This window comes from Amia ocellicauda, chromosome 10, assembly GCF_036373705.1.
Source record: "Amia ocellicauda isolate fAmiCal2 chromosome 10, fAmiCal2.hap1, whole genome shotgun sequence".
Lineage (NCBI taxonomy): Eukaryota > Metazoa > Chordata > Actinopteri > Amiiformes > Amiidae > Amia > Amia ocellicauda.
In genome coordinates this window covers 40,777,948-40,803,249 of record NC_089859.1, presented here as the reverse complement: position 1 = coordinate 40,803,249, position 25,302 = coordinate 40,777,948, and the positions used below count along the sequence as shown (strand labels likewise).

The window sequence follows — 25,302 nt, the reverse complement described above, 5'->3', positions numbered from 1 at the left end:
GAGACATCATGCAGCCAGACATCTCGGCTTGCGGCCACACCGTCCTGAACGCGCCCGATCTCGTCAGATCTCGGAAGCTAAACGGGGCAGGACCTGGTCAGTACTTGAATGTGAGACCTCCTGGAAATACCTGGTGCTGCAAGCTTTTACGTCTCCTGGGTAACTTTATCGTAGCTCTTAATACTCTCTATCTGTCTGGAGGAGATATAATTGAAGAATTGTACATGTACCCGGCTACTTTCAACACCCTGTCCTGCACTGATATTTTTCCCTCCATTTTTCTATTTATTTCTTTTTTATTTTTTGCTGGAAGTTCCGTCAATACCCGCCAGCCTTTAAGAGACATCATGCAGCCAGGCCTCTTGGCTTGCGGCCACACCGTCCTGAACGCGCCCGATCTCATCAGATCTCGGAAGCTAACGGGGCAGGGCCTGGTCAGTACTGGGATGGGTGACCTCCTGGAAATACCAGGTGCTGCAAGCTTTTTACGTCTCCTGGGTAACTTCATCATAGCTCTTAATACTCTCTTTCAGTCTGTAGGAGATATTATTGAAGAATTGTACACGTACCCGGCTACTTTCAAAACCCGTTGCTGCACTGATATTTTTCCCTCCATTTTTCTTTTTTCTTTTTTTTTTTGCTGGAAGTTCCGTCAATACCCGCCAGCCTTAAAGAGACATCATGCAGCCGCGCCTCTCGGCTTTCGGCCACACCGTCGTGAATGCGCATGATATCGTCAGATCTCGGAAGCTAAACGGGGCAGGACCTGGTCAGTACTTGAATGTGAGACCTCCTGGAAATAACAGGTGCTGCAAGCTTTTACGTCTCCTGGGTAACTTTATCGTAGCTCTTAATACTCTCTTTCAGTCTGCAGGAGATATAATTGAAGAATTGTACACTTACCCGGCTACTTTCAACAGCCTTTGCTGCACTGATATTTTTCCTCCATTTTCCATTTTTTTTTTTTGCTGGAAGTTCCGTCAATACCCGCCAGCCTTTAAGAGACATCATGCAGCCAGGCCTCTTGGCTTGCGGCCACACCGTCCTGAACGCGCCCGATCTCATCAGATCTCGGAAGCTAACGGGGCAGGGCCTGGTCAGTACTTGGATGGGTGACCTCCTGGAAATACCAGGTGCTGCAAGCTTTTTACGTCTCCTGGGTAACTTCATCATAGCTCTTAATACTCTCTTTCAGTCTGTAGGAGATATTATTGAAGAATTGTACACGTACCCGGCTACTTTCAAAACCCTTTGCTGCACTGATATTTTTCCCTCCATTTTTCTTTTTTCTTTTTTTTTTTGCTGGAAGTTCCGTCAATACCCGCCAGCCTTAAAGAGACATCATGCAGCCGGGCCTCTCGGCTTTCGGCCACACCGTCCTGAATGCGCATGATATCGTCAGATCTCGGAAGCTAAACGGGGCAGGACCTGGTCTGTACTTGAATGTGAGACCTCCTGGAAATAACAGGTGCTGCAAGCTTTTACGTCTCCTGGGTAACTTTATCGTAGCTCTTAATACTCTCTTTCAGTCTGCAGGAGATATAATTGAAGAATTGTACACGTACCCGGCTACTTTCAACACCCTTTCCTGCACTGATATATTTCCCTCCATTTTTCTATTTTTTTTTTATTTTTTTTTATTTTTTTGCTGGACGTTCCGTCAATACCCGCCAGCCTTTAAGAGACATCATGCTACCAGGCCTCTCGGTTTGCGGACACACAGTCCTGAACGCGCCCGATCTCGGAAGATCTCAAAAACTAAATGGGGCAGGACCTGGTCAGTACTTGGATGGGAGATCTTCTGGAAATACCAGGTGCTGCCAGCTTTTTACGTCTCCTGGGGAACTTCATCGTAGCTCTTAATACTCTCTTTCTGTCTGGAGAATATATAATTGAAGAATTGTACACGTACCCGGCTACTTTCAACACCCTTTGCTGCACTGGTATATTTCCCTCTATTTTTCTTTTTTTTTTTGGCTGGCAGTTCCGTCAATACCCGCCAGCCTTTAAGAGACATCATGCAGCCAGGCATCTCGGCTTGCGGCCACACCATCCTGAACGCGCCCGATCTCGTCAGATCTCGGAAGCTAAACGGGGCAGGACCTGGTCAGTACATGAATGTGAGACCTCCTGGAAATACCTCGTGCTGCAAGCTTTTACGTCTCCTGGGTAACTTTATCGTAGCTCTTAATACTCTCTATCTGTCTGGAGGAGATTTAATTGAAGTATTGTACACGTACCCAGCTACTGTCAACACCCTTTGCTGCACTGATATTTTTCCATCCATTTTTTTTTTTTTTTTTAGCTGGAAGTTCCGTCAATACCCGCCAACCTTTAAGAGACATCATGCAGCCAGGACTTTCGGCTTGCGGCCACACCATCCTGAACTCGCCCGATCTCGTCAGATCTTGGAAGCTAAACGGGGCAGGACCTGGTCAGTACATGAATGTGAGACCTCCTGGAAATACCTGGTGCTGCAAGCTTTCACGTCTCCTGGGTAACTTTATCGTAGCTCTTAATACTCTCTATCTGTCTGGAGGAGATATAATTGAAGTATTGTACACGTACCCAGCTACTGTCAACACCATTTGCTGCACTGATATTTTTCCATCCATTTTTCTTTTTTTTTTTTTTTTTGCTGGAAGTTCCGTCAATACCCGCCAACCTTTAAGAGACATCATGCAGCCAGGCCTCTTGGCTTGCGGCCACACCGTCCTGAATGCGCCCGATCTCGTCAGATCTCGGAAGTTAAACGGCGCAGGGCCTGGTCAGTACTTGGATGGGAGACCTCCTAGAAATACCAGGTGCTGCAAGCCTTTTACGTCTCCTGGGTAACTTCATCGTAGCTCTTAATACTCTCTTTCTGTCTCCAGGAGATATAATTGAAGAATTGTACACGTACCCGGCTACTTTCAACACCCTTTCCTGCACTGATATTTTTCCCTCCATTTTTCTATTTTTTTTTTTTTTTTTTTTGCTGGAAATTCCGTCAATACCCGCCAGCCTTTAAGAGACATCATGCAGCCAGACATCTCGGCTTGCGGCCACACCGTCCTGAACGCGCCCGATCTCGTCAGATCTCGGAAGCTAAACGGGGCAGGACCTGGTCAGTACTTGAATGTGAGACCTCCTGGAAATACCTGGTGCTGCAAGCTTTTACGACTCCTGGGTAACTTTATCGTAGCTCTTAATACTCTCTATCTGTCTGGAGGAGATATAATTGAAGAATTGTACATGTACCCGGCTACTTTCAACACCCTGTCCTGCACTGATATTTTTCCCTCCATTTTTCTATTTATTTCTTTTTTATTTTTTGCTGGAAGTTCCGTCAATACCCGCCAGCCTTTAAGAGACATCATGCAGCCCGGCCTCTTGGCTTGCGGCCACACCGTCCTGAACACGCCCGATCTCGTCAGATCTCGGAAGCTAAACGGGGCAGGGCCTCGTCAGTACTTGGATGGGAGACCTCCTGGAAATACCTGGTGCTGCAAGCTTTTTACGTCTCCTGGGAAACTTCATCGTAGCTCTTAAGACTCTCTTTCTGTCTCCAGGAGATATAATTGAAGAATTGTACACGTACCCGGCTACTTTCAACACCCTTTGCTGCACTGGTATATTTCCCTCTATTTTTCTTCTTTTTTTTGCTGGCAGTTCCGTCAATACCCGCCAGCCTTTAAGAGACATCATGCAGCCAGGCATCTCGGCTTGCGGCCACACCATCCTGAACGCGCCCGATCTCGTCAGATCTCGGAAGCTAAACGGGGCAGGACCTGGTCAGTACATGAATGAGAGACCTCCTGGAAATACCTAGTGCTGCAAGCTTTTACGTCTCCTGGGTAACTTTATCGTAGCTCTTAATACTCTCTCTCTGTCTGGAGGAGATATAATTGAAGTATTGTACACGTATCCAGCTACTGTCAACACCCTTTGCTGCACTGATATTTTTCCATCCATTTTTCTTTTTTTTTTTTTTTTTTTGCTGGAAGTTCCGTCAATACCCGCCAACCTTTAAGAGACATCATGCAGCCAGGCCTCTCGGCTTGCGGCCACAGCGTCCTGAATGCGCCAGATCTCGTCAGATCTCGGAAGCTAAACGGGGCAGGGCCTGGTCAGTACTTGGATGGGAGACCTCCGAGAAATACCAGGTGCTGCAAGCCTTTTACGTCTCCTGGGTAACTTCATCGTAGCTCTTAATACTCTCTTTCTGTCTGGAGGAGATAAAATTGAAGAATTGTACACGTACTAGGCTACTTTCAACACCCTTTGCTGCACTGATATTTTTCCCTCCATTTTTCTTTTAATTTTATTTTTTTGCTGGAAGTTCCGTCAATACCCGCCAGCCTTTAACAGACATCATGCAGCCAGGCCTCTTGGCTTGCGGCCACATTGTCCTGAACGCGCCTGATCTCGTCAGATCTCGGAAGCTAAACGGGGCAGGACCTGATCAGTACTTGGATGGGAGATCGTCTGGAAATACCAGGTGCTGCCAGCTTTTTACGTCTCCTGGGGAACTTCATCGTAGCTCTTAATACTCTCTTTCTGTCTGGAGAATATATAATTGAGGAATTGTACACGTACCCGGCTACATTCAACAGCCTTTGCTGCACTGGTATTTTTCCCTCTATTTTTCTTTTTTTTTTTGGTGGAAGTTCCGTCAATACCCGCCAACCTTTAAGAGACATCATGCAGCCAGGCCTTTCGGCTTGTGGCCACACCGTCCTGAATGCGCCCGATCTCGTCAGATCTCGGAAGCTAAACGGGGCAGAACCTGGTCAGTACATGAAAGTGAGACCTCCTGGAATTACCTAGTGCTGCAAGCTTTTACGTCTCCTGGGTAACTTTATCGTAGCTCTTAATACTCTCTCTCTGTCTGGAGGAGATATAATTGAAGTATTGTACACGTATCCAGCTACTGTCAACACCCTTTGCTGCACTGATATTTTTCCATCCATTTTTCTTTTTTCTTTTTTTTTTTTTTTTTTTTGCAGGAAGTTCCGTCAATACCCGCCAACCTTTAAGAGACATCATGCAGCCAGGTCTTTCGGCTTGTGGCCACACCGTCCTGAATGCGCCCGATCTCGTCAGATCTCGGAAGCTAAACCGGGCAGGGCCTGGTCAGTACTTGGATGGGAGACCTCCTAGAAATACCAGGTGCTGCAAGCTTTTTACGTCACCTGGGTAACTTCATCGTAGCTCTTAATACTCTCTTTCTGTCTCCAGGAGATATAATTGAAGAATTGTACACGTACCCGGCTACTTTCAACACCCTTTGCTGCACTGGTATATTTCCCTCCATTTTTCTTTTTTTTTTTTTTTTTTTTTGCTGGAAATTCCGTCAATACCCGTTAGCCTTTAAGAGACATCATGCAGCCAGACATCTCGGCTTGCGGCCACACCGTCCTGAACGCGCCCGATCTTGTCAGATCTCGGAAGCTAAACGGGGCAGGACCTGGTCAGTACTTAAATGTGAGACCTCCTGGAAATACCAGGTGCTGCCAGCTTCTTACGTCTCCTGGGGAACTTCATCGTAGCTCTTAATACTCTCTATCTGTCTGGAGGAGATATAATTGAAGTATTGTACACGTACCCAGCTACTGTCAACACCATTTGCTGCACTGATATTTTTCCATCCATTTTTCTTTTTTTTTTTTTTTTTTGCTGGAAGTTCCGTCAATACCCGCCAACCTTTAAGAGACATCATGCAGCCAGGCATCTCGGCTTGCGGCCACACCATCCTGAACGCGCCCGATCTCGTCAGATCTCGGAAGCTAAACGGGGCAGGACCTGGTCAGTACATGAAAGTGAGACCTCCTGGAAATACCTAGTGCTGCAAGCTTTTACGTCTCCTGGGTAACTTTATCGTAGCTCTTAATACTCTCTCTCTGTCTGGAGGAGATATAATTGAAGTATTGTACACGTATCCAGCTACTGTCAACACCCTTTGCTGCACTGATATTTTTCCATCCATTTTTCTTTTTTCTTTTCTTTTTTTTTTTTTTTGCTGGAAGTTCCGTCAATACCCGCCAACCTTTAAGAGACATCATGCAGCCAGGCCTTTCGGCTTGTGGCCACACCGTCCTGAATGCGCCCGATCTCGTCAGATCTCGGAAGCTAAACGGGGCAGGGCCTGGTCAGTACTTGGATGGGAGACCTCCTAGAAATACCAGGTGCTGCAAGCTTTTTACGTCTCCTGGGTAACTTCATCGTAGCTCTTAATACTCTCTTTCTCTCTCCAGGAGATATAATTGAAGAATTGTACACGTACCCGGCTACTTTCAACACCCTTTGCTGCACTGGTATATTTCCCTCTATTTTTCTTTTTTTTTTTGCTGGCAGTTCCGTCAATACCCGCCAGCCTTTAAGAGACATCATGCAGCCAGGCATCTTGGCTTGCGGCCACACCATCCTGAACGCGCCCGATCTCGTCAGATCTCGGAAGCTAAACGGGGCAGGGCCTGGTCAGTACTTGGATGGGAGACCTCCTAGAAATACCAGGTGCTGCAAGCTTTTTACGTCTCCTGGGTAACTTCATCGTAGCTCTTAATACTCTCTTTCTGTCTCCAGGAGATATAATTGAAGAATTGTACACGTACCCGGCTACTTTCAACACCCTTTGCTGCACTGGTATATTTCCCTCTATTTTTCTTTTTTTTTTTGCTGGCAGTTCCGTCAATACCCGCCAGCCTTTAAGAGACATCATGCAGCCAGGCATCTCGGCTTGCGGCCACACCATCCTGAACGCGCCCGATCTCGTCAGATCTCGGAAGCTAAACGGGGCAGGACCTGGTCAGTACATGAAAGTGAGACCTCCTGGAAATACCTAGTGCTGCAAGCTTTTACGTCTCCTGGGTAACTTTATCGTAGCTCTTAATACTCTCTCTCTGTCTGGAGGAGATATAATTGAAGTATTGTACACGTATCCAGCTACTGTCAACACCCTTTGCTGCACTGATATTTTTCCATCCATTTTTCTTTTTTCTATTTTTTTTTTTTTTTTTTGCTGGAAGTTCCGTCAATACCCGCCAACCTTTAAGAGACATCATGCAGCCAGGCCTTTCGGCTTGTGGCCACACCGTCCTGAATGCGACCGATCTCGTCAGATCTCGGAAGCTAAACGGGGCAGGGCCTGGTCAGTACTTGGATGGGAGACCTCCTAGAAATACCAGGTGCTGCAAGCTTTTTACGTCTCCTGGGTAACTTCATCGTAGCTCTTAATACTCTCTTTCTGTCTCCAGAAGATATAATTCAAGTATTGTACACGTACCCAGCTACTGTCAACACCCTTTGCTGCACTGATATTTTTCCATCCATTTTTCTTTTATTTTTATTATTTTTTTTTTTTTTTTTGCTGGAAGTTCCGTCAATACCCGCTAACCTTTAAGAGACATCATGCAGCCAGGCCTCTCGGCTTGCGGCCACACCGTCCTGAACGTGCCCGATCTCGTAAGATCTCGGAAGCTAAACGGGGCAGGACCTGGTCAGTACTTGGATGGGAGACCTCCTGGAAATACCTGGTGCTGCAAGCTTTTACGTCTCCTGGGTAACTTTATCGTAGCTCTTAATTCTCTCTTTCTGTCTCCAGGAGATATAATTGAAGAATTGTACACGTACCCGGCTACTTTCAACACCTTTTCCTGCACTGATATTTTTCCCTCCATTTTTCTTTTTTTTTTTTTTTTTTTTTGCTGGAAATTCCGTCAATACCCGCTAGCCTTTAAGAGACATCATGCAGCCAGACATCTCGGCTTGCGGCCACACCGTCCTGAACGCGCCCGATCTTGTCAGATCTCGGAAGCTAAACGGGGCAGGACCTGGTCAGTACTTAAATGTGAGACCTCCTGGAAATACCAGGTGCTGCCAGCTTCTTACGTCTCCTGGGGAACTTCATCGTAGCTCTTAATACTCTCTTTCTCTCTGGAGAAGATATAATTGAAGAATTGTACACTTACCCGGCTACTTTCAACACCCTTTGCTGCACTGGTATTTTTCCCTCTATTTTTCTTTTTTTTTTTTGCTGGCAGTTCCGTTAATACCCGCCAGCCTTTAAGAGACATCATGCAGCCAGGCATCTCGGCTTGCGGCCACACCATCCTGAACGCGCCCGATCTCGTCAGATCTCGGAAGCTAAACGGGGCAGGACCTGGTCAGTACATGAAAGTGAGACCTCCTGGAAATACCTAGTGCTGCAAGCTTTTACGTCTCCTGGGTAACTTTATCGTAGCTCTTAATACTCTCTCTCTGTCTGGAGGAGATATAATTGAAGTATTGTACACGTATCCAGCTACTGTCAACACCCTTTGCTGCACTGATATTTTTCCATCCATTTTTCTTTTTTCTTTTATTCTTTTTTTTTTTTGCTGGAAGTTCCGTCAATACCCGCCAACCTTTAAGAGACATCATGCAGCCAGGCCTTTCGGCTTGTGGCCACACCGTCCTGAATGCGCCCGATCTCGTCAGATCTCGGAAGCTAAACGGGGCAGGGCCTGGTCAGTACTTGGATGGGAGACCTCCTAGAAATACCAGGTGCTGCAAGCTTTTTACGTCTCCTGGGTAACTTCATCGTAGCTCTTAATACTCTCTTTCTCTCTCCAGGAGATATAATTGAAGAATTGTACACGTACCCGGCTACTTTCAACACCCTTTGCTGCACTGGTATATTTCCCTCTATTTTTCTTTTTTTTTTTGCTGGCAGTTCCGTCAATACCCGCCAGCCTTTAAGAGACATCATGCAGCCAGGCATCTTGGCTTGCGGCCACACCATCCTGAACGCGCCCGATCTCGTCAGATCTCGGAAGCTAAACGGGGCAGGGCCTGGTCAGTACTTGGATGGGAGACCTCCTAGAAATACCAGGTGCTGCAAGCTTTTTACGTCTCCTGGGTAACTTCATCGTAGCTCTTAATACTCTCTTTCTGTCTCCAGGAGATATAATTGAAGAATTGTACACGTACCCGGCTACTTTCAACACCCTTTGCTGCACTGGTATATTTCCCTCTATTTTTCTTTTTTTTTTTGCTGGCAGTTCCGTCAATACCCGCCAGCCTTTAAGAGACATCATGCAGCCAGGCATCTCGGCTTGCGGCCACACCATCCTGAACGCGCCCGATCTCGTCAGATCTCGGAAGCTAAACGGGGCAGGACCTGGTCAGTACATGAAAGTGAGACCTCCTGGAAATACCTAGTGCTGCAAGCTTTTACGTCTCCTGGGTAACTTTATCGTAGCTCTTAATACTCTCTCTCTGTCTGGAGGAGATATAATTGAAGTATTGTACACGTACCCAGCTACTGTCAACACGCTTTGCTGCACTGATATTTTTCCATCCATTTTTTTTTTTTTTTTTGCTGGAAGTTCCGTCAATACCCGCCAACCTTTAAGAGACATCATGCAGCCAGGAATCTCGGCTTGCGGCCACACCATCCTGAACTCGCCCGATCTCGTCAGATCTTGGAAGCTAAACGGGGCAGGACCTGGTCAGTACATGAATGCGAGACCTCCTGGAAATACCTGGTGCTGCAAGCTTTTACGTCTCCTTGGTAACTTTATCGTAGCTCTTAATACTCTCTATCTGTCTGGAGGAGATATAATTGAAGTATTGTACACGTACCCAGCTACTGTCAACACCCTTTGCTGCACTGATATTTTTCCATCCATTTTTCTTTTTTTTTTGTTTTTTTTTTGCTGGAAGTTCCGTCAATACCCACCAGCCTTTAAGAGACATCATGCAGCCAGGCCACTTGGCTTGCGGCCACACCGTCCTGAACGCGCCCGATCTCGTCAGATCTCAGAAGGTAAAAGGGGCACGGCCTGGTCAGTACTTGGATGGGTGACCTCCTGGAAATACCTGGTGCTGCAAGCTTTTTTGTCTCCTGGGTAACTTCATCGTAGCTCTTAGTACTCTCTTTCTGTCTGGAGGAGATATAATTGAAGAATTGTACACGTACCCGGCTACTTTCAACACCCTTTGCAGCACTGGTATATTTCCCTCTATGTTTCTTTTTTTTTTTTGCTGGAAGTTCCGTCAATACCCGCCAACCTTTAAGAGACATCATGCAGCCAGGAATCTCGGCTTGCGGCCACACCATCCTGAACTCGCCCGATCTCGTCAGATCTTGGAAGCTAAACGGGGCAGGACCTGGTCAGTACATGAATGCGAGACCTCCTGGAAATACCTGGTGCTGCAAGCTTTTACGTCTCCTTGGTAACTTTATCGTAGCTCTTAATACTCTCTATCTGTCTGGAGGAGATATAATTGAAGTATTGTACACGTACCCAGCTACTGTCAACACCCTTTGCTGCACTGATATTTTTCCATCCATTTTTCTTTTTTTTTTGTTTTTTTTTTGCTGGAAGTTCCGTCAATACCCACCAGCCTTTAAGAGACATCATGCAGCCAGGCCTCTTGGCTTGCGGCCACACCGTCCTGAACGCGCCCGATCTCGTCAGATCTCAGAAGGTAAAAGGGGCACGGCCTGGTCAGTACTTGGATGGGTGACCTCCTGGAAATACCTGGTGCTGCAAGCTTTTTTGTCTCCTGGGTAACTTCATCGTAGCTCTTAGTACTCTCTTTCTGTCTGGAGGAGATATAATTGAAGAATTGTACACGTACCCGGCTACTTTCAACACCCTTTGCAGCACTGGTATATTTCCCTCTATTTTTCTTTTTTTTTTTTGCTGGCAGTTCCGTCAATACCCGCCAGCCTTTAAGAGACATCATGCAGCCAGGCATCTCGGCATGCGGCCACACCATCCTGAACGCGCCCGATCTCGTCAGATCTCGGAAGCTAAACGGGGCAGGACCTGGTCAGTACATGAAAGTGAGACCTCCTGGAAATACCTCGTGCTGCAAGCTTTTACGTCTCCTGGGTAACTTTATCGTAGCTCTTAATTCTCTCTTTCTGTCTGGAGGAGATGTAATTGAAGAATTGTACACGTACCCGGCTACTTTCAACACCCTTTGCTGCACTGATATTTTTCCCTCCCTTTTTCTATTTTTTTTTTTTTTTTTTTGCTGGAAGTTCCGTCAATACTTGCCAGCCTTTAAGAGACATCATGCAGCCAGGCATCTCGGCTTGCGGCCACACCATCCTGAACGCGCCCGATCTCGTCAGATCTCGGAAGCTAAACGGGGCAGGACCTGGTCAGTACATGAATGCGAGACCTCCTGGAAATACCTGGTGCTGCAAGCTTTTACGTCTCCTGGGTAACTTTATCGTTGCTCTTTATACTCTCTATCTGTCTGGAGGAGATATAATTGAAGTATTGTACACGTACCCGTCTACTTTCAACACCCTTTGCTGCACTGATATTTTTCCCACCATTTTTCTTTTTCATTTTATTTTTTTATTTTTTTTTGCTGGAAGTTCCGTCAATACCCGCCAGCCATTAAGAGACATCATGCAGACAGGCCTCTTGGCTTGCGAGCACACAGTCCTGAACGCGCCCGATCTCGGAAGATCTCGGAAACTAAACGGGGCAGGACCTGGTCAGTACTTGGATGGGAGATCTTCTGGAAATACCAGGTGCTGCCAGCTTTTTACGTCTCCTGGGGAACTTCATCGTAGCTCTTAATACTCTCTTTCTGTCTGGAGAATATATAATTGAGGAATTGTACACGTACCCGGCTACATTCAACAGCCTTTGCTGCACTGGTATTTTTCCCTCTATTTTTCTTTTATTTATTTGCTGGCAGTTCCGTCAATACCCGCCAGCCTTTAAGAGACATCATGCAGCCAGGCGTCTCGGCTTGCGGCCACACCATCCTGAACGCGCCCGATCTCGTCAGATCTCGGAAGCTAAACGGGGCAGGACCTGGTCAGTACTTGAATGTGAGACCTCCTGGAAATACCTGGTGCTGCAAGCTTTTACGTCTCCTGGGTAACTTTATCGTAGCTCTTAATACTCTCTATCTGTCTGGAAGAGATATAATTGAAGTATTGTACACGTACCCAGCTACTGTCAACACCCTTTGCTGCACTGATATTTTTCCATCCATTTTTCTTTTTTTTTTTTTTGCTGGAAGTTCCGTCAATACCCGCCAACCTTTAAGAGACATCATGCAGCCAGGCCTTTCGGCTTGTGGCCACACCGTCCTGAATGCGCCCGATCTCGTCAGATCTCGGAAGCTAAACGGGGCAGAACCTGGTCAGTACATGAAAGTGAGACCTCCTGGAAATACCTAGTGCTGCAAGCTTTTACGTCTCCTGGGTAACTTTATCGTAGCTCTTAATACTCTCTCTCTGTCTGGAGGAGATATAATTGAAGTATTGTACACGTATCCAGCTACTGTCAACACCCTTTGCTGCACTGATATTTTTCCATCCATTTTTCTTTTTTCTTTTTTTTTTTTTTTTTTTTGCTGGAAGTTCCGTCAATACCCGCCAACCTTTAAGAGACATCATGCAGCCAGGCCTTTCGGCTTGTGGCCACACCGTCCTGAATGCGCCCGATCTCGTCAGATCTTGGAAGCTAAACAGGGCAGGGCCTGGTCAGTACTTGGATGGGAGACCTCCTAGAAATACCAGGTGCTGCAAGCTTTTTACGTCTCCTGGGTAACTTCATCGTAGCTCTTAATACTCTCTTTCTGTCTCCAGGAGATATAATTGAAGAATTGTACACGTACCCGGCTACTTTCAACACCCTTTGCTGCACTGGTATATTTCCCTCTATTTTTCTTTTTTTTTTTGCTGGCAGTTCCGTCAATACCCGCCAGCCTTTAAGAGACATCATGCAGCCAGGCATCTCGGCTTGCGGCCACACCGTCCTGAACGCGCCCGATCTCGTCAGATCTCAGAAACTAAACAGGGCAGGGCCTGGTCAGTACTTGGATGGGAGACCTCCTAGAAATACCAGGTGCTGCAAGCTTTTTACGTCTCCTGGGTAACTTCATCGTAGCTCTTAATACTCTCTCTCTGTCTGGAGGAGATATAATTGAAGAATTGTACACGTACCCGGCTACTTTCAACACCCTTTGCTGCACTGGTATATTTCCCTCCATTTTTCTTTTTTTTTTTTTTTTTTTTGCTGGAAATTCCGTCAATACCCGTTAGCCTTTAAGAGACATCATGCAGCCAGACATCTCGGCTTGCGGCCACACCGTCCTGAACGCGCCCGATCTTGTCAGATCTCGGAAGCTAAACGGGGCAGGACCTGGTCAGTACTTAAATGTGAGACCTCCTGGAAATACCAGGTGCTGCCAGCTTCTTACGTCTCCTGGGGAACTTCATCGTAGCTCTTAATACTCTCTATCTGTCTGGAGGAGATATAATTGAAGTATTGTACACGTACCCAGCTACTGTCAACACCATTTGCTGCACTGATATTTTTCCATCCATTTTTCTTTTTTTTTTTTTTTTTTGCTGGAAGTTCCGTCAATACCCGCCAACCTTTAAGAGACATCATGCAGCCAGGCCTTTCGGCTTGTGGCCACACCGTCCTGAATGCGCCCGATCTCGTCAGATCTCGGAAGCTAAACGGGGCAGGGCCTGGTCAGTACTTGGATGGGAGACCTCCTAGAAATACCCGGTGCTGCAAGCTTTTTACGTCTCCTGGGTAACTTCATCGTAGCTCTTAATACTCTCTTTCTGTCTCCAGGAGATATAATTGAAGAATTGTACACGTACCCGGCTACTTTCAACACCCTTTGCTGCACTGGTATATTTCCCTCTATTTTTCTTTTTTTTTTTGCTGGCAGTTCCGTCAATACCCGCCAGCCTTTAAGAGACATGATGCAGCCAGGCATCTTGGCTTGCGGCCACACCATCCTGAACGCGCCCGATCTCGTCAGATCTCGGAAGCTAAACGGGGCAGGGCCTGGTCAGTACTTGGATGGGAGACCTCCTAGAAATACCAGGTGCTGCAAGCTTTTTACGTCTCCTGGGTAACTTCATCGTAGCTCTTAATACTCTCTTTCTGTCTCCAGGAGATATAATTGAAGAATTGTACACGTACCCGGCTACTTTCAACACCCTTTGCTGCACTGGTATATTTCCCTCTATTTTTCTTTTTTTTTTTGCTGGCAGTTCCGTCAATACCTGCCAGCCTTTAAGAGACATCATGCAGCCAGGCATCTCGGCTTGCGGCCACACCATCCTGAACGCGCCCGATCTCGTCAGATCTCGGAAGCTAAACGGGGCAGGACCTGGTCAGTACATGAAAGTGAGACCTCCTGGAAATACCTAGTGCTGCAAGCTTTTACGTCTCCTGGGTAACTTTATCGTAGCTCTTAATACTCTCTCTCTGTCTGGAGGAGATATAATTGAAGTATTGTACACGTACCCAGCTACTGTCAACACGCTTTGCTGCACTGATATTTTTCCATCCATTTTTTTTTTTTTTTTTGCTGGAAGTTCCGTCAATACCCGCTAACCTTTAAGAGACATCATGCAGCCAGGAATCTCGGCTTGCGGCCACACCATCCTGAACTCGCCCGATCTCGTCAGATCTTGGAAGCTAAACAGGGCAGGACCTGGTCAGTACATGAATGCGAGACCTCCTGGAAATACCTGGTGCTGCAAGCTTTTACGTCTCCTGGGTAACTTTATCGTAGCTCTTAATACTCTCTATCTGTCTGGAGGAGATATAATTGAAGTATTGTACACGTACCCAGCTACTGTCAACACCCTTTGCTGCACTGATATTTTTCCATCCATTTTTCTTTTTTTTTTTTTTTTTTGCTGGAAGTTCCGTCAATACCCGCCAACCTTTAAGATACATCATGCAGCCAGGCCTTTAGGCTTGTGGCCACACCGTCCTGAATGCGCCCAATCTCGTCAGATCTCGGAAGCTCAATGGGGCAGGGCCTGGTCAGTACTTGGATGGGAGACCTCCTAGAAATACCAGGTGCTGCAAGCTTTTTACGTCTCCTGGGTAACTTCATCGTAGCTCTTAATACTCTCTTTCTGTCTCCAGGAGATATAATTGAAGTATTATACACGTATCCAGCTACTGTCAACACCCTTTGCTGCACTGATATTTTTCCATCCATTTTTCTTTTTTCTTTTTTTTTTTTTTTTTTTTGCTGGAAGTTCCATCAATACCCGCCAACCTTTAAGAGACATCATGCAGCCAGGCCTCTTGGCTTGCGGCCACACCGTCCTGAATGCGCCCGATCTCGTCAGATCTCGGAAGCTAAACGGGGCAGGGCCTGGTCAGTACTTGGATGGGAGACCTCCTAGAAGTATCAGGTGCTGAAAGCTTTTTACATCTCCTGGGTAACTTCAGCATAGCTCTTAATACTCTCATTCAGTCTGGAGGAGATATAATTGAAGAATTGTACATGTACCCGGCTACTGTCAACACCCTTTGCTGCACTGATATTTTTCCCTCCATTTTTCTATTTATTTATTTTTTATTTTTTGCTGGAAGTTCCGTCAATACCCGCCAGCCTTTAAGAGACATCATGCAGCCCGGCCTCTTGTCTTGCGGCCACACCGTCCTGAACACGCCCGATCTCGTCAGATCTCGGAAGCTAAACGGGGCAGGGCCTCGTCAGTACTTGGATGGGAGACCTCCTAGAAATACCAGGTGCTGCAAGCTTTTTACGTCTCCTGGGTAACTTCATCGTAGCTCTTAATACTCTCTTTCTGTCTCCAGGAGATATAATTGAAGAATTGTACACGTACCCGGCTACTTTCAACACCCTTTGCTGCACTGGTATATTTCCCTCTATTTTTCTTTTTTTTTTTGCTGGCAGTTCCGTCAATACCCGCCAGCCTTTAAGAGACATCATGCAGCCAGGCATCTCGGCTTGCGGCCACACCGTCCTGAACGCGCCCGATCTCGTCAGATCTCAGAAGCTAAACGGGGCAGGGCCTGGTCAGTACTTGGATGGGAGACCTCCTAGAAATACCAGGTGCTGCAAGCTTTTTACGTCTCCTGGGTAACTTCATCGTAGCTCTTAATACTCTCTCTCTGTCTGGAGGAGATATAATTGAAGTATTGTACACGTATCCAGCTACTGTCAACACCCTTTGCTGCACTGATATTTTTCCATCCATTTTTCTTTTTTCTTTTTTTCTTTTTTTTTTTTGCTGGAAGTTCCGTCAATACCCGCCAACCTTTAAGAGACATCATGCAGCCAGGCCTTTCGGCTTGTGGCCACACCGTCCTGAATGCGCCCGATCTCGTCAGATCTCGGAAGCTAAACGGGGCAGGGCCTGGTCAGTACTTGGATGGGAGACCTCCTAGAAATACCAGGTGCTGCAAGCTTTTTACGTCTCCTGGGTAACTTCATCGTAGCTCTTAATACTCTCTTTCTGTCTCCAGGAAATATAATTGAAGAATTGTACACGTACCCGGCTACTTTCAACACCCTTTGCTGCACTGGTATATTTCCCTCCATTTTTCTTTTCTTTTTTTTTTTTTTTTGCTGGAAATTCCGTCAATACCCGTTAGCCTTTAAGAGACATCATGCAGCCAGACATCTCGGCTTGCGGCCACACCGTCCTGAACGCGCCCGATCTTGTCAGATCTCGGAAGCTAAACGGGGCAGGACCTGGTCAGTACTTAAATGTGAGACCTCCTGGAAATACCAGGTGCTGCCAGCTTCTTACGTCTCCTGGGGAACTTCATCGTAGCTCTTAATACTCTCTATCTGTCTGGAGGAGATATAATTGAAGTATTGTACACGTACCCAGCTACTGTCGACACCATTTGCTGCACTGATATTTTTCCATCCATTTTTCTTTTTTTTTTTTTTTTTTGCTGGAAGTTCCGTCAATACCCGCCAACCTTTAAGAGACATCATGCAGCCAGGCCTTTCGGCTTGTGGCCACACCGTCCTGAATGCGCCCGATCTCGTCAGATCTCGGAAGCTAAACGGGGCAGGGCCTGGTCAGTACTTGGATGGGAGACCTCCTAGAAATACCAGGTGCTGCAAGCTTTTTACGTCTCCTGGGTAACTTCATCGTAGCTCTTAATACTCTCTTTCTGTCTCCAGGAGATATAATTGAAGAATTGTACACGTACCCGGCTACTTTCAACACCCTTTGCTGCACTGGTATATTTCCCTCTATTTTTCTTTTTTTTTTTGCTGGCAGTTCCGTCAATACCCGCCAGCCTTTAAGAGACATGATGCAGCCAGGCATCTTGGCTTGCGGCCACACCATCCTGAACGCGCCCGATCTCGTCAGATCTCGGAAGCTAAACGGGGCAGGGCCTGGTCAGTACTTGGATGGGAGACCTCCTAGAAATACCAGGTGCTGCAAGCTTTTTACGTCTCCTGGGTAACTTCATCGTAGCTCTTAATACTCTCTTTCTGTCTCCAGGAGATATAATTGAAGAATTGTACACGTACCCGCCTACTTTCAACACCCATTGCTGCACTGGTATATTTCCCTCTATTTTTCTTTTTTTTTTTGCTGGCAGTTCCGTCAATACCCGCCAGCCTTTAAGAGACATCATGCAGCCAGGCATCTTGGCTTGCGGCCACACCGTCCTGAACGCGCCCGATCTCGTCAGATCTCAGAAGCTAAACGGGGCAGGGCCTGGTCAGTACTTGGATGGGAGACCTCCTAGAAATACCAGGTGCTGCAAGCTTTTTACGTCTCCTGGGTAACTTCATCGTAGCTCTTAATACTCTCTCTCTGTCTGGAGGAGATATAATTGAAGTATTGTACACGTATCCAGCTACTGTCAACACCCTTTGCTGCACTGATATTTTTCCATCCATTTTTCTTTTTTCTTTTTTTCTTTTTTTTTTTTGCTGGAAGTTCCGTCAATACCCGCCAACCTTTAAGAGACATCATGCAGCCAGGCCTTTCGGCTTGTGGCCACACCGTCCTGAATGCGCCCGATCTCGTCAGATCTCGGAAGCTAAACGGGGCAGGGCCTGGTCAGTACTTGGATGGGAGACCTCCTAGAAATACCAGGTGCTGCAAGCTTTTTACGTCTCCTGGGTAACTTCATCGTAGCTCTTAATACTCTCTTTCTGTCTCCAGGAGATATAATTGAAGAATTGTACACGTACCCGGCTACTTTCAACACCCTTTGCTGCACTGGTATATTTCCCTCTATTTTTCTTTTTTTTTTTGCTGGCAGTTCCGTCAATACCTGCCAGCCTTTAAGAGACATCATGCAGCCAGGCATCTCGGCTTGCGGCCACACCATCCTGAACGCGCCCGATCTCGTCAGATCTCGGAAGCTAAACGGGGCAGGACCTGGTCAGTACATGAAAGTGAGACCTCCTGGAAATACCTAGTGCTGCAAGCTTTTACGTCTCCTGGGTAACTTTATCGTAGCTCTTAATACTCTCTCTCTGTCTGGAGGAGATATAATTGAAGTATTGTACACGTACCCAGCTACTGTCAACACGCTTTGCTGCACTGATATTTTTCCATCCATTTTTTTTTTTTTTTTTGCTGGAAGTTCCGTCAATACCCGCCAACCTTTAAGAGACATCATGCAGCCAGGAATCTCGGCTTGCGGCCACACCATCCTGAACTCGCCCGATCTCGTCAGATCTTGGAAGCTAAAGAGGGCAGGACCTGGTCAGTACATGAATGCGAGACCTCCTGGAAATACCTGGTGCTGCAAGCTTTTACGTCTCCTGGGTAACTTTATCGTAGCTCTTAATACTCTCTATCTGTCTGGAGGAGATATAATTGAAGTATTGTACACGTACCCAGCTACTGTCAACACCCTTTGCTGCACTGATATTTTTCCATCCATTTTTCTTTTTTCTTTTTTCTTTTTTTTTTTTGCTGGAAGTTCCGTCAATACCCGCCAACCTTTAAGAGACATCATGCAGCCAGGCCTTTCGGCTTGTGGCCACACCGTCCTGAATGCGCCCGATCTCGTCAGATCTCGGAAGCTAAACGGGGCAGGGCCTGGTCAGTACTTGGATGGGAGACCTCCTAGAAATACCAGGTGCTGCAAGCTTTTTACGTCTCCTGGGTAACTTCATCGTAGCTCTTAATACTCTCTTTCTGTCTCCAGGAAATATAATTGAAGAATTGTACACGTACCCGGCTACTTTCAACACCCTTTGCTGCACTGGTATATTTCCCTCCATTTTTATTTATTTTTTTTTTTTTTTTTGCTGGAAGTTCCGTCAATACCCGTTAGCCTTTAAGAGACATCATGCAGCCAGAAATCTCGGCTTGCGGCCACACCGTCCTGAACGCGCCCGATCTTGTCAGATCTCGGAAGCTAAACGGGGCAGGACCTGGTCAGTACTTAAATGTGAGACCTCCTGGAAATACCAGGTGCTGCCAGCTTCTTACGTCTCCTGGGGAACTTCATCGTAGCTCTTAATACTCTCTATCTGTCTGGAGGAGATATAATTGAAGTATTGTACACGTACCCAGCTACTGTCGACACCATTTGCTGCACTGATATTTTTCCATCCATTTTTCTTTTTTTTTTTTTTTTTTGCTGGAAGTTCCGTCAATACCCGCCAACCTTTAAGAGACATCATGCAGCCAGGCCTTTCGGCTTGTGGCCACACCGTCCTGAATGCGCCCGATCTCGTCAGATCTCGGAAGCTAAACGGGGCAGGGCCTGGTCAGTACTTGGATGGGAGACCTCCTAGAAATACCAGGTGCTGCAAGCTTTTTACGTCTCCTGGGTAACTTCATCGTAGCTCTTAATACTCTCTTTCTGTCTCCAGGAGATATAATTGAAGAATTGTACACGTACCCGGCTACTTTCAACACCCTTTGCTGCACTGGTATATTTCCCTCTATTTTTCTTTTTTTTTTTGCTGGCAGTTCCGTCAATACCCGCCAGCCTTTAAGAGACATGATGCAGCCAGGCATCTTGGCTTGCGGCCACACCATCCTGAACGCGCCCGATCTCGTCAGATCTCGGAAGCTAAACGGGGCAGGGCCTGGTCAGTACTTGGATGGGAGACCTCCTAGAAATACCAGGTGCTGCAAGCTTTTTACGTCTCCTGGGTAACTTCATCGTAGCTCTTAATACTCTCTTTCTGTCTCCAGGAGATATAATTGAAGAATTGTACACATACCCGGCTACTTTCAACACCCTTTGCTGCACTGGTATATTTCCCTCTATTTTTCTTTTTTTTTTTGCTGGCAGTTCCGTCAATACCTGCCAGCCTTTAAGAGACATCATGCAGCCAGGCATCTCGGCTTGCGGCCACACCATCCTGAACGCGCCCGATCTCGTCAGATCTCGGAAGCTAAACGGGGCAGGACCTGGTCAGTACATGAAAGTGAGACCTCCTGGAAATACCTAGTGCTGCAAGCTTTTACGTCTCCTGGGTAACTTTATCGTAGCTCTTAATACTCTCTCTCTGTCTGGAGGAGATATAATTGAAGTATTGTACACGTACCCAGCTACTGTCAACACGCTTTGCTGCACTGATATTTTTCCATCCATTTTTTTTTTTTTTTTTGCTGGAAGTTCCGTCAATACCCGCCAACCTTTAAGAGACATCATGCAGCCAGGAATCTCGGCTTGCGGCCACACCATCCTGAACTCGCCCGATCTCGTCAGATCTTGGAAGCTAAACAGGGCAGGACCTGGTCAGTACATGAATGCGAGACCTCCTGGAAATACCTGGTGCTGCAAGCTTTTACGTCTCCTGGGTAACTTTATCGTAGCTCTTAATACTCTCTATCTGTCTGGAGGAGATATAATTGAAGTATTGTACACGTACCCAGCTACTGTCAACACCCTTTGCTGCACTGATATTTTTCCATCCATTTTTCTTTTTTTTTTTTTTTTTTGCTGGAAGTTCCGTCAATACCCGCCAACCTTTAAGAGACATCATGCAGCCAGGCCTTTAGGCTTGTGGCCACACCGTCCTGAATGCGCCCAATCTCGTCAGATCTCGGAAGCTTAACGGGGCAGGGCCTGGTCAGTACTTGGATGGGAGACCTCCTAGAAATACCAGGTGCTGCAAGCTTTTTACGTCTCCTGGGTAACTTCATCGTAGCTCTTAATACTCTCTTTCTGTCTCCAGGAGATATAATTGAAGTATTATACACGTATCCAGCTACTGTCAACACCCTTTGCTGCACTGATATTTTTCCATCCATTTTTCTTTTTTCTTTTTTTTTTTTTTTTTTTGCTGGAAGTTCCGTCAATACCCGCCAACCTTTAAGAGACATCATGCAGGCAGGCCTCTTGGCTTGCGGCCACACCGTCCTGAATGCGCCCGATCTCGTCAGATCTCGGAAGCTAAACGGGGCAGGGCCTGGTCAGTACTTGGGTGGGAGACCTCCTATAAGTATCAGGTGCTGAAAGCTTTTTACATCTCCTGGGTAACTTCAGCATAGCTCTTAATACTCTCATTCAGTCTGGAGGAGATATAATTGAAGAATTGTACATGTACCCGGCTACTGTCAACACCCTTTGCTGCACTGATATTTTTCCCTCCATTTTTCTATTTATTTATTTTTTATTTTTTGCTGGAAGTTCCGTCAATACCCGCCAGCCTTTAAGAGACATCATGCAGCCCGGCCTCTTGTCTTGCGGCCACACCGTCCTGATCACGCCCGATCTCGTCAGATCTCGGAAGCTAAACGGGGCAGGGCCTCGTCAGTACTTGGATGGGAGACCTCCTGGAAATACCTGGTGCTGCAAGCTTTTTACGTCTCCTGGGAAACTTCATCGTAGCTCTTAATACTCTCTATCTGTCTGGAGGAGATATAATTGAAGTATTGTACACGTACCCGGCTACTTTCAACAGCCATTGCTGCACTGATATTTTTCCCTCCATTTTCCATTTTTTTTTTTTTGCTGGAAGTTCCGTCAATACCCGCCAGCCTTTAAGAGACATCATGCAGCCAGGCCTTTTGGCTTGCGGCCACACCGTCCTGAACGCGCCCGATCTCATCAGATCTCGGAAGCTAACGGTGCAGGGCCTGGTCAGTACTTGGATGGGTGACCTCCTGGAAATACCAGGTGCTGCAAGCTTTTTACGTCTCCTGTGTAACTTCATCATAGCTCTTAATACTCTCTTTCAGTCTGTAGGAGATATTATTGAAGAATTGTACACGTACCCGGCTACTTTCAAAACCCTTTGCTGCACTGATATTTTTCCCTCCATTTTTCTTTTTTTTTTTTTTTTTGGCTGGAAGTTCTGTCAATACCCGCCAGCCTTAAAGAGACATCATGCAGCCGGGCCTCTCGGCTTTCGGCCACACCGTCCTGAATGCGCATGATATCGTCAGATCTCGGAAGCTAAACGGGGCAGGACCTGGTCAGTACTTGAATGTGAGACCTCCTGGAAATACCAGGTGCTGCAAGCTTTTACGTCTCCTGGGTAACTTTGTCGTAGCTCTTAATACTCTCTTTCAGTCTGCAGGAGATATAATTGAAGAATTGTACACGTACCCGGCTACTTTCAACACCCTTTCCTGCACTGATATTTTTCCCTCCATTTTTCTTTTTTTTTTTTTTTTTTTTTTTGCTGGAAGTTCCGTCAATACCCGCCAACCTTTAAGAGACATCATGCAGCCAGGCCTTTCGGCTTGTGGCCACACCGTCCTGAATGCGCCCGATCTCGTCAGATCTCGGAAGCTAAACGGGGCAGGGCCTGGTCAGTACTTGGATGGGAGACCTCCTAGATATACCAGGTGCTGCAAGCTTTTTACGTCTCCTGGGTAACTTCATCGTAGCTCTTAATACTCTCTTTCTGTCTCCAGGAGATATAATTGAAGAATTGTACACGTACCCAGCTACTTTCAACACCCTTTGCTGCACTGGTTATTTTCCCTCTACTTTTCTTTTTTTTTTTTGCTGGCAGTTCCGTCAATACCCGCCAGCCTTTAAGAGACATCATGCAGCCAGGCATCTCGGCTTGCGGCCACACCATCCTGAACGCGCCCGATCTCGTCAGATCTCGGAAGCTAAATGGGGCAGGACCTGGACAGTACATGAATGTGAGACCTCCTGGAAATACCTGGTGCTGCTAGCTTTTACGTCTCCTGGGTAACTTCATCGTAGCTCTTAATACTCTCTATCTGTCTGGAGGAGATATAATTGAAGTATTGTACACGTACCCGGCTACTTTCAACACCCTTTGCTGCACTGGTATTTTTCCCTCTATTTTTCTTTTTTTTTTTCGCTGGCAGTTCCGTCAATACCCGCCAGCCTTTAAGAGACATCATGCAGCCAGGCCTCTTGGCTTGCGGTCACACCGTCCTGAACGCGCCTGATCTCGTCAGATCTCGGAAGGTAAAAGGGGCACGGCCTGGTCAGTACTTGGATGGGTGACCTCCTGGAAATACCTGGTGCTGCAAGCTTTTTTGTCTCCTGCGTAACTTCATCGTAGCTCTTAGTACTCTCTTTCTGTCTGGAGGAGATATAATTGAAGTATTGTACACGTACCCAGCTACTGTCAACATCCTTTCTTGCACTGATATTTTTCCATCCATTTTTCTTTTTTTTTTTTTTTTTTGTGCTGGAAGTTCCGTCAATACCCGCCAACCTTTAAGAGACATCATGCAGCCAGGCCTCTCGGCTTGTGGCCACACCGTCCTGAACGCGCCCGATCTCGTAAGATCTCGGAAGCTAAACGGGCCAGGACCTGGTCAGTACTTGGATGGGAGACCTCCTGGAAATACCTGGTGCAGCAAGCTTTTACGTCTCCTGGGTAACTTTATCGTAGCTCTTAATTCTCTCTTTCTGTCTGGAGGAGATATAATTGAAGAATTGTACACGTACCCGGCTACTTTCAACACCCTTTGCTGCACTGATATTTTTCCCTCCCTTTTTCTATTTTTTTTTTTTTTTTTTTTGCTGGAAGTTCCGTCAATACTTGCCAGCCTTTAAGAGACATCATGCAGCCAGTCCTCTTGGCTTGCGGCCACACCGTCCTGAACGCGCCTGATCTCATCATATCTCGGAAGCTAAACGGGGCAGGGTCTGGTCAGTACTTGGTTGGGTGACCTCCTGGAAATACCAGGTGCTGCAAGCTTTTTACGTCTCCTGGGTAACTTCATCGTAGCTCTTAATACTCTCTTTCAGTCTGGAGGAGATATTATTGAAGAATTGTACACGTACCCGGCTACTTTCAACAGCCTTTGCTGCACTGATATTTTTCCCTCCATTTTTCTTTTTTTTTTTTGCTGGAAGTTCGTCAATATCCGCCAACCTTTAAGAGACATCATGCAGCCAGGCCTCTCGGCTTGTGGCCACACCGTCCTGAATGCGCCCGATCTCGTAAGATCTCGGAAGCTAAACGGGGCAGGGCCTGGTCAGTACTTGGATGGCTGACCTCCTAGAAATACCAGGTGCTGCAAGCTTTTTACGTCTCCTGGGTAACTTCATCGTAGCTCTTAATACTCTCTTTCTGTCTGGAGGAGACATAATTGAAGTATTGTACACGTACCCAGCTACTGTCAACACCCTTTGCTGCACTGATATTTTTCCATCCATTTTTCTTTTTTTTTTTTTTTTTTTTTTTTTTGCTGGAAGTTCCGTCAATACCCGCCAACCTTTAAGAGACATCATGCAGCCAGGCCTCTCGGCTTGTGGCCACACCGTCCTGAATGCGCCCGATCTCGTAAGATCTCGGAAGCTAAACGGGGCAGGGCCTGGTCAGTACTTGGATGGCTGACCTCCTAGAAATACCAGGTGCTGCAAGCTTTTTACGTCTCCTGGGTAACTTCATCGTAGCTCTTAATACTCTCTTTCTGTCTGCAGGAGATATAATTGAAGAATTGTACACGTACCCGGCTTCTTTCAACTCCCTTTGCTGCACTGAAATTTTTCACTCCATTTTTCTTATTTCTTTTTTTTTTGCTGGCAGTTCCGTCAATACCCGCCAGCCTTTAAGAGACATCATGCAGCCAGGCCTCTTGGTTTGCGGCCACACCGTCCTGAACGCGCCCAATCTCATCAGATCTCGGAAGCTAAACGGGGCAGTGTCTATTCTGTACTTGGATGGGAGACCTCCTGGAAATACCAGGTGCTACAAGCTTCTTACGTCTCCTGGGTAACTTCATCATAGCTCTTAATACTCTCTTTCTGTCTGGAGGAGATATAATTGAAGAATTGTACACGTACCCGGCTACATTTAACACCCTTTGCTGCACTGATATTTTTCCCTCCATTTTTCTTATTTCTTTTTTTTTTGCTGGAACTTCCGTCAATACCCGCCAGCCTTTAAGAGACTTCATACATCCAGGCCTCTTGGCTTGCGGCCACACCGTCCTGAACGCGCCCGATCTCGTCAGATCTCGGAAGCTGAACGGGGCAGAGCCTGGTCAGTACTTGGATGGGTGACCTCCTGGAAATACCAGGTGCTGCAAGCTTTTTTCGTCACTTGGGTAACTTCATCGTAGCTCTTAATACTCTCTTTCTGTCTGGAGGAGATATAATTGAAGTATTGTAC

The 25,302-nt window shown here is 46.6% G+C and overlaps 24 non-coding genes and 47 pseudogenes across 24 annotated transcripts; all 71 read left to right on the top strand.

Annotated features, from left to right (window-relative positions):
* The first annotated feature begins 26 nt into the window (after positions 1 to 26).
* Positions 27 to 145, top strand: LOC136760841 (uncharacterized; annotated as a pseudogene).
* A 220-nt stretch (positions 146 to 365) lies between these two features.
* LOC136762310 (5S ribosomal RNA) lies at positions 366 to 483 on the top strand. Its single transcript, XR_010820514.1, has one exon. It is a non-coding gene; the product is annotated as a 5S ribosomal RNA (ribosomal RNA).
* Positions 484 to 1,027: 544 nt separating this feature from the next.
* LOC136762370 (5S ribosomal RNA) lies at positions 1,028 to 1,145 on the top strand. Its single transcript, XR_010820571.1, has one exon. It is a non-coding gene; the product is annotated as a 5S ribosomal RNA (ribosomal RNA).
* An 891-nt stretch (positions 1,146 to 2,036) lies between these two features.
* On the top strand, positions 2,037 to 2,155 carry LOC136761665 (uncharacterized; annotated as a pseudogene).
* A 209-nt stretch (positions 2,156 to 2,364) lies between these two features.
* On the top strand, positions 2,365 to 2,483 carry LOC136761723 (uncharacterized; annotated as a pseudogene).
* A 214-nt stretch (positions 2,484 to 2,697) lies between these two features.
* Positions 2,698 to 2,816, top strand: LOC136762477 (5S ribosomal RNA). Its single transcript, XR_010820675.1, has one exon. It is a non-coding gene; the product is annotated as a 5S ribosomal RNA (ribosomal RNA).
* A 220-nt stretch (positions 2,817 to 3,036) lies between these two features.
* Positions 3,037 to 3,155, top strand: LOC136760840 (uncharacterized; annotated as a pseudogene).
* A 220-nt stretch (positions 3,156 to 3,375) lies between these two features.
* On the top strand, positions 3,376 to 3,494 carry LOC136762646 (5S ribosomal RNA). The gene has a single exon (XR_010820840.1). It is a non-coding gene; the product is annotated as a 5S ribosomal RNA (ribosomal RNA).
* A 209-nt stretch (positions 3,495 to 3,703) lies between these two features.
* On the top strand, positions 3,704 to 3,822 carry LOC136761522 (uncharacterized; annotated as a pseudogene).
* A 216-nt stretch (positions 3,823 to 4,038) lies between these two features.
* LOC136761263 (uncharacterized) lies at positions 4,039 to 4,157 on the top strand (annotated as a pseudogene).
* Positions 4,158 to 4,373: 216 nt separating this feature from the next.
* Positions 4,374 to 4,492, top strand: LOC136761709 (uncharacterized; annotated as a pseudogene).
* Positions 4,493 to 5,044: 552 nt separating this feature from the next.
* LOC136762572 (5S ribosomal RNA) lies at positions 5,045 to 5,163 on the top strand. The gene has a single exon (XR_010820768.1). It is a non-coding gene; the product is annotated as a 5S ribosomal RNA (ribosomal RNA).
* A 219-nt stretch (positions 5,164 to 5,382) lies between these two features.
* Positions 5,383 to 5,501, top strand: LOC136761588 (uncharacterized; annotated as a pseudogene).
* A 216-nt stretch (positions 5,502 to 5,717) lies between these two features.
* LOC136761812 (uncharacterized) lies at positions 5,718 to 5,836 on the top strand (annotated as a pseudogene).
* A 224-nt stretch (positions 5,837 to 6,060) lies between these two features.
* LOC136761855 (5S ribosomal RNA) lies at positions 6,061 to 6,179 on the top strand. Its single transcript, XR_010820401.1, has one exon. It is a non-coding gene; the product is annotated as a 5S ribosomal RNA (ribosomal RNA).
* Positions 6,180 to 6,388: 209 nt separating this feature from the next.
* On the top strand, positions 6,389 to 6,507 carry LOC136761146 (5S ribosomal RNA). The gene has a single exon (XR_010820326.1). It is a non-coding gene; the product is annotated as a 5S ribosomal RNA (ribosomal RNA).
* A 209-nt stretch (positions 6,508 to 6,716) lies between these two features.
* LOC136761811 (uncharacterized) lies at positions 6,717 to 6,835 on the top strand (annotated as a pseudogene).
* A 224-nt stretch (positions 6,836 to 7,059) lies between these two features.
* On the top strand, positions 7,060 to 7,178 carry LOC136762690 (5S ribosomal RNA). The gene has a single exon (XR_010820882.1). It is a non-coding gene; the product is annotated as a 5S ribosomal RNA (ribosomal RNA).
* Positions 7,179 to 7,407: 229 nt separating this feature from the next.
* On the top strand, positions 7,408 to 7,526 carry LOC136762583 (5S ribosomal RNA). Its single transcript, XR_010820778.1, has one exon. It is a non-coding gene; the product is annotated as a 5S ribosomal RNA (ribosomal RNA).
* A 218-nt stretch (positions 7,527 to 7,744) lies between these two features.
* On the top strand, positions 7,745 to 7,863 carry LOC136761586 (uncharacterized; annotated as a pseudogene).
* A 210-nt stretch (positions 7,864 to 8,073) lies between these two features.
* On the top strand, positions 8,074 to 8,192 carry LOC136761810 (uncharacterized; annotated as a pseudogene).
* A 224-nt stretch (positions 8,193 to 8,416) lies between these two features.
* LOC136761843 (5S ribosomal RNA) lies at positions 8,417 to 8,535 on the top strand. Its single transcript, XR_010820399.1, has one exon. It is a non-coding gene; the product is annotated as a 5S ribosomal RNA (ribosomal RNA).
* A 209-nt stretch (positions 8,536 to 8,744) lies between these two features.
* Positions 8,745 to 8,863, top strand: LOC136761134 (5S ribosomal RNA). The gene has a single exon (XR_010820325.1). It is a non-coding gene; the product is annotated as a 5S ribosomal RNA (ribosomal RNA).
* A 209-nt stretch (positions 8,864 to 9,072) lies between these two features.
* LOC136761809 (uncharacterized) lies at positions 9,073 to 9,191 on the top strand (annotated as a pseudogene).
* A 208-nt stretch (positions 9,192 to 9,399) lies between these two features.
* On the top strand, positions 9,400 to 9,518 carry LOC136761750 (uncharacterized; annotated as a pseudogene).
* A 218-nt stretch (positions 9,519 to 9,736) lies between these two features.
* Positions 9,737 to 9,855, top strand: LOC136761498 (uncharacterized; annotated as a pseudogene).
* A 209-nt stretch (positions 9,856 to 10,064) lies between these two features.
* Positions 10,065 to 10,183, top strand: LOC136761749 (uncharacterized; annotated as a pseudogene).
* A 218-nt stretch (positions 10,184 to 10,401) lies between these two features.
* LOC136761497 (uncharacterized) lies at positions 10,402 to 10,520 on the top strand (annotated as a pseudogene).
* A 209-nt stretch (positions 10,521 to 10,729) lies between these two features.
* Positions 10,730 to 10,848, top strand: LOC136762053 (uncharacterized; annotated as a pseudogene).
* A 218-nt stretch (positions 10,849 to 11,066) lies between these two features.
* LOC136761272 (uncharacterized) lies at positions 11,067 to 11,185 on the top strand (annotated as a pseudogene).
* Positions 11,186 to 11,740: 555 nt separating this feature from the next.
* Positions 11,741 to 11,859, top strand: LOC136760792 (uncharacterized; annotated as a pseudogene).
* Positions 11,860 to 12,070: 211 nt separating this feature from the next.
* LOC136762111 (uncharacterized) lies at positions 12,071 to 12,189 on the top strand (annotated as a pseudogene).
* A 224-nt stretch (positions 12,190 to 12,413) lies between these two features.
* On the top strand, positions 12,414 to 12,532 carry LOC136762511 (5S ribosomal RNA). The gene has a single exon (XR_010820708.1). It is a non-coding gene; the product is annotated as a 5S ribosomal RNA (ribosomal RNA).
* Positions 12,533 to 12,741: 209 nt separating this feature from the next.
* On the top strand, positions 12,742 to 12,860 carry LOC136760872 (uncharacterized; annotated as a pseudogene).
* Positions 12,861 to 13,078: 218 nt separating this feature from the next.
* Positions 13,079 to 13,197, top strand: LOC136761585 (uncharacterized; annotated as a pseudogene).
* A 216-nt stretch (positions 13,198 to 13,413) lies between these two features.
* Positions 13,414 to 13,532, top strand: LOC136762432 (5S ribosomal RNA). Its single transcript, XR_010820631.1, has one exon. It is a non-coding gene; the product is annotated as a 5S ribosomal RNA (ribosomal RNA).
* A 209-nt stretch (positions 13,533 to 13,741) lies between these two features.
* On the top strand, positions 13,742 to 13,860 carry LOC136761122 (5S ribosomal RNA). The gene has a single exon (XR_010820323.1). It is a non-coding gene; the product is annotated as a 5S ribosomal RNA (ribosomal RNA).
* A 209-nt stretch (positions 13,861 to 14,069) lies between these two features.
* On the top strand, positions 14,070 to 14,188 carry LOC136761807 (uncharacterized; annotated as a pseudogene).
* Positions 14,189 to 14,396: 208 nt separating this feature from the next.
* LOC136761648 (uncharacterized) lies at positions 14,397 to 14,515 on the top strand (annotated as a pseudogene).
* A 215-nt stretch (positions 14,516 to 14,730) lies between these two features.
* On the top strand, positions 14,731 to 14,849 carry LOC136761491 (uncharacterized; annotated as a pseudogene).
* Positions 14,850 to 15,074: 225 nt separating this feature from the next.
* LOC136760980 (uncharacterized) lies at positions 15,075 to 15,193 on the top strand (annotated as a pseudogene).
* Positions 15,194 to 15,414: 221 nt separating this feature from the next.
* LOC136761075 (uncharacterized) lies at positions 15,415 to 15,533 on the top strand (annotated as a pseudogene).
* A 209-nt stretch (positions 15,534 to 15,742) lies between these two features.
* On the top strand, positions 15,743 to 15,861 carry LOC136762611 (5S ribosomal RNA). Its single transcript, XR_010820805.1, has one exon. It is a non-coding gene; the product is annotated as a 5S ribosomal RNA (ribosomal RNA).
* A 225-nt stretch (positions 15,862 to 16,086) lies between these two features.
* On the top strand, positions 16,087 to 16,205 carry LOC136761832 (5S ribosomal RNA). Its single transcript, XR_010820398.1, has one exon. It is a non-coding gene; the product is annotated as a 5S ribosomal RNA (ribosomal RNA).
* Positions 16,206 to 16,424: 219 nt separating this feature from the next.
* LOC136761584 (uncharacterized) lies at positions 16,425 to 16,543 on the top strand (annotated as a pseudogene).
* Positions 16,544 to 16,759: 216 nt separating this feature from the next.
* LOC136761819 (5S ribosomal RNA) lies at positions 16,760 to 16,878 on the top strand. Its single transcript, XR_010820396.1, has one exon. It is a non-coding gene; the product is annotated as a 5S ribosomal RNA (ribosomal RNA).
* A 209-nt stretch (positions 16,879 to 17,087) lies between these two features.
* Positions 17,088 to 17,206, top strand: LOC136761111 (5S ribosomal RNA). The gene has a single exon (XR_010820322.1). It is a non-coding gene; the product is annotated as a 5S ribosomal RNA (ribosomal RNA).
* A 209-nt stretch (positions 17,207 to 17,415) lies between these two features.
* Positions 17,416 to 17,534, top strand: LOC136762610 (5S ribosomal RNA). The gene has a single exon (XR_010820804.1). It is a non-coding gene; the product is annotated as a 5S ribosomal RNA (ribosomal RNA).
* A 225-nt stretch (positions 17,535 to 17,759) lies between these two features.
* On the top strand, positions 17,760 to 17,878 carry LOC136761808 (5S ribosomal RNA). Its single transcript, XR_010820395.1, has one exon. It is a non-coding gene; the product is annotated as a 5S ribosomal RNA (ribosomal RNA).
* Positions 17,879 to 18,087: 209 nt separating this feature from the next.
* LOC136761806 (uncharacterized) lies at positions 18,088 to 18,206 on the top strand (annotated as a pseudogene).
* A 208-nt stretch (positions 18,207 to 18,414) lies between these two features.
* LOC136762011 (uncharacterized) lies at positions 18,415 to 18,533 on the top strand (annotated as a pseudogene).
* Positions 18,534 to 18,756: 223 nt separating this feature from the next.
* LOC136761796 (5S ribosomal RNA) lies at positions 18,757 to 18,875 on the top strand. Its single transcript, XR_010820394.1, has one exon. It is a non-coding gene; the product is annotated as a 5S ribosomal RNA (ribosomal RNA).
* A 219-nt stretch (positions 18,876 to 19,094) lies between these two features.
* LOC136761583 (uncharacterized) lies at positions 19,095 to 19,213 on the top strand (annotated as a pseudogene).
* A 216-nt stretch (positions 19,214 to 19,429) lies between these two features.
* Positions 19,430 to 19,548, top strand: LOC136761784 (5S ribosomal RNA). Its single transcript, XR_010820393.1, has one exon. It is a non-coding gene; the product is annotated as a 5S ribosomal RNA (ribosomal RNA).
* A 209-nt stretch (positions 19,549 to 19,757) lies between these two features.
* Positions 19,758 to 19,876, top strand: LOC136761099 (5S ribosomal RNA). The gene has a single exon (XR_010820321.1). It is a non-coding gene; the product is annotated as a 5S ribosomal RNA (ribosomal RNA).
* Positions 19,877 to 20,085: 209 nt separating this feature from the next.
* On the top strand, positions 20,086 to 20,204 carry LOC136761805 (uncharacterized; annotated as a pseudogene).
* A 208-nt stretch (positions 20,205 to 20,412) lies between these two features.
* On the top strand, positions 20,413 to 20,531 carry LOC136761647 (uncharacterized; annotated as a pseudogene).
* Positions 20,532 to 20,746: 215 nt separating this feature from the next.
* LOC136761259 (uncharacterized) lies at positions 20,747 to 20,865 on the top strand (annotated as a pseudogene).
* A 224-nt stretch (positions 20,866 to 21,089) lies between these two features.
* LOC136761290 (uncharacterized) lies at positions 21,090 to 21,208 on the top strand (annotated as a pseudogene).
* A 221-nt stretch (positions 21,209 to 21,429) lies between these two features.
* Positions 21,430 to 21,548, top strand: LOC136760955 (uncharacterized; annotated as a pseudogene).
* A 212-nt stretch (positions 21,549 to 21,760) lies between these two features.
* Positions 21,761 to 21,878, top strand: LOC136760665 (uncharacterized; annotated as a pseudogene).
* Positions 21,879 to 22,094: 216 nt separating this feature from the next.
* On the top strand, positions 22,095 to 22,213 carry LOC136762163 (uncharacterized; annotated as a pseudogene).
* A 220-nt stretch (positions 22,214 to 22,433) lies between these two features.
* On the top strand, positions 22,434 to 22,552 carry LOC136762687 (5S ribosomal RNA). Its single transcript, XR_010820879.1, has one exon. It is a non-coding gene; the product is annotated as a 5S ribosomal RNA (ribosomal RNA).
* Positions 22,553 to 22,762: 210 nt separating this feature from the next.
* On the top strand, positions 22,763 to 22,881 carry LOC136761732 (uncharacterized; annotated as a pseudogene).
* A 209-nt stretch (positions 22,882 to 23,090) lies between these two features.
* On the top strand, positions 23,091 to 23,209 carry LOC136761435 (uncharacterized; annotated as a pseudogene).
* Positions 23,210 to 23,426: 217 nt separating this feature from the next.
* On the top strand, positions 23,427 to 23,545 carry LOC136761045 (uncharacterized; annotated as a pseudogene).
* A 219-nt stretch (positions 23,546 to 23,764) lies between these two features.
* LOC136761108 (uncharacterized) lies at positions 23,765 to 23,883 on the top strand (annotated as a pseudogene).
* Positions 23,884 to 24,092: 209 nt separating this feature from the next.
* Positions 24,093 to 24,211, top strand: LOC136760686 (uncharacterized; annotated as a pseudogene).
* Positions 24,212 to 24,435: 224 nt separating this feature from the next.
* On the top strand, positions 24,436 to 24,554 carry LOC136760685 (uncharacterized; annotated as a pseudogene).
* Positions 24,555 to 24,769: 215 nt separating this feature from the next.
* LOC136762102 (uncharacterized) lies at positions 24,770 to 24,888 on the top strand (annotated as a pseudogene).
* Positions 24,889 to 25,103: 215 nt separating this feature from the next.
* Positions 25,104 to 25,222, top strand: LOC136760733 (uncharacterized; annotated as a pseudogene).
* Positions 25,223 to 25,302: the final 80 nt, after the last annotated feature.